Raw genomic sequence first — 2,417 nt, 5'->3', positions numbered from 1 at the left:
CTTCCTGGAAGGCTGGCCTCTGGGGGCTGCTCCCCCCATCCCCAGTGGCGGGAGCCTCTGTCCTGGGTCCCAGCTACAGGGTGCTGGCGGGCAGGGGCACGGGGGCGGCAGCGGAGACACTCACACGGGGTCAGGAAAGTGACCCTGGTCTGCACCCCCCACACACACCTTGTTTCTTGAGAACAAGGAAGAGGGCTGCTCTGATCACCCCGCCCTGCCCACTCCCCAGTAGCACTGCACTGAGGTAGGTGGGGAAACAGGCACGGGCTTAGAGCACCCTCACCTCGCGAGGGCCATCTGTAGACCCCTCTGGTTCGCAAGTGCCCCCAGCTCCCCTTGGTGTCCCCAGTGTCCCCTTCGCAGTGAGGGAGACATGGCACCACGTGAACTGGGTGGAAGTTGGGTCCTGGTGGGCCCGGGATCCTCGCTGGGCATGGACACCTGGGGCAGAGGCCGCGCGGGCGGAGGGTGCCAGGAGGGCGATGGGCTGTGGACTGGTGCCACCGGAAGGGCAGACGGGCCTGGCCTGATGCTTCCTGGTGCTGCCCCCCTGCCCGGGCACAGTCCAGGGTGTGCTGCCCTTCGAACTGCACTGTGATCCATATTGACAGGCGGCAGGATAATCATTAACTGCCACCGGGGCTGGGCCAACGGCTCAAAAGGCGCTGGGCCCACTTCCTCCTCATGCCTCCAGGGCCAGCCCGCACCCAGGTAAGAGCCTGCAGCCCCTCTGCCCGCCCCTCTGCAGGGTCCTAGCCCCTCGAGGAAGAAAGGAAGCGACCTAGGCAATGGCTAGTGACCTCAACTCCCTTCCTCCCTTGGGCCTCAGCTTCCCCCTTGGGGGAGGGAGCGGGACCCTCATGGCTGTGGCATCCCCGTGATGCTGCCGCCGGTTGGGGCACTCGGTCGTGCCCCTGCGTCCTCGGGAGGGGCTGGTGGGAGGGGGGTACCTAGCTCTGGTGTGTTCATCACAGGCCTGCCCTCCCGGGCAGAGGCCTCCTGCCTGGGGTCCCCCAGCCCACTTGACTGCATCCTGGGAGACGCCACTTGAGGGAGGTTGCCATGCAGGACAGACCTGGAGGCCCCGCTCTGTGACCTTGGGCCGCCTCCTCGGCCTCTCTGGGCCAGTTTCCACACAGGGAAACGGGGTGGGGGTGGGGGGGTGGCCCGACTCGAAGAGCTCAGAGCCCCAGCTCCTCTTCCTCTCCAGAAGCCTTGGGGTCTCTGAAATGTCCCCTCAGCAGCAACCTGTCACTCAAGCCTGGTGGTCCAGAGCCGGTCTGGGGGGATGAGAAAACACTGCAGAGGAAAGGTCTGGGGGCCGGGGCCAGTGCGGGGACCCCAACCGGCAGTTCCTTCCTCTCCCTACACCACGGGCTGAAGGGAGGGTGCTGCCCACCAGTCTAGGCCCATGTGCAGGACAGCTCACAGCCCTAAAGCATATGAGGAACCAGCTGCGGCCACATGTTCAAGGTCACCCAGCTCCCGGGCCACCAAGGTGCTGAGAGTTTTTTCAAGATGGGTGGTTGCTTACAGCCCTGTTCTCACCATCCTGCCAGCAGGTTTGTGTATCAGCATCTTTTCAAGTTCCCTGCCTCCTCCTTTCCCTCCCCCTCCCCCTCCCCCTTCTCTGCCCGTTTGCTCTGTCTCTTTCCGGCTCTCCGCTCTCGGCCTGCCCCTCATCCCTTTCTCTTTTGGCCTCACTCACCCACTCTCTCTGTCTCCCCTTCACCCCGCCCTTCTCTGTGTCTGTCTCCTTTCTACAGGGCCATCTCCTGCGGAATCTGGGCATTTGGAGGTCCCTGGGGACGACAGACCCAGCCATCCCTCGCCCTCTGCCCTGTGGCTGCGGCGGGAAGGGTGGGCAAAGGGCAGAGGAGGGAGGCACAGCAGCCAAACTGGAACCGGGGCCCAGCTCGGGTTGGGAAAGAAACGAGGAAACAAGGAACTTGGGGACAGAGGGTGTGGGTGTCAGAGGGGCAAAGGCTGTGCCGGAGTGTAAGTCAGGGCCACTCCCGGCTCTGTGGGCAGATCTGGGGCTGAGCCTGGACTTCGCCCAGAGAAGGAGCGGGCCCCGCACGATAAGGAGCCTCAATAAAAAGACCATGGACCCAGGGCCCCGAGGACCCAGGGGCCCAGGTCATGGCTGCGGGGCCCTCCCCGGACCTCAGCCCGAGAAGAGCTGCCTCCAGCGGCTCCCACCCCCTGTAACAGCAACTCCATGTGGAAGTGCCCACTCGTTCCAGTGGGGCTGCTGTTATCTGGGGTGGGGGCCCGTCCCCGTGGAGGCGGAGAGGAGGCTGCGCCCAGCGGACCGGCAGGGACTCTGTGGCTGCGCCCCCAGGCCCAGGATGGCCAAGGGCGGTGGGCTGTCAGCAGGCCGCGGAGACCGAGTGCACAGGGCTCTGACCTATGAA

General features: G+C 65.0%; 1 long non-coding RNA gene across 1 annotated transcript; it reads left to right on the top strand.

Annotated features, from left to right (window-relative positions):
• The first annotated feature begins 312 nt into the window (after positions 1 to 312).
• Positions 313 to 2,206, top strand: LOC106725763. Its single transcript, XR_001361703.1, has 2 exons — positions 313 to 1,562; positions 1,767 to 2,206. It is a non-coding gene; the product is annotated as an uncharacterized LOC106725763 (long non-coding RNA).
• The last annotated feature ends 211 nt before the right edge of the window (positions 2,207 to 2,417 follow it).

The sequence above is a fragment of the Myotis brandtii genome, unplaced genomic scaffold (genome assembly GCF_000412655.1).
Source record: "Myotis brandtii unplaced genomic scaffold, ASM41265v1 scaffold187, whole genome shotgun sequence".
NCBI classification, from domain to species: Eukaryota; Metazoa; Chordata; class Mammalia; order Chiroptera; family Vespertilionidae; genus Myotis; species Myotis brandtii.
The sequence above is the reverse complement of the archived record's forward strand: the minus strand, read 5'-3'. Positions and strand labels throughout refer to the sequence as shown.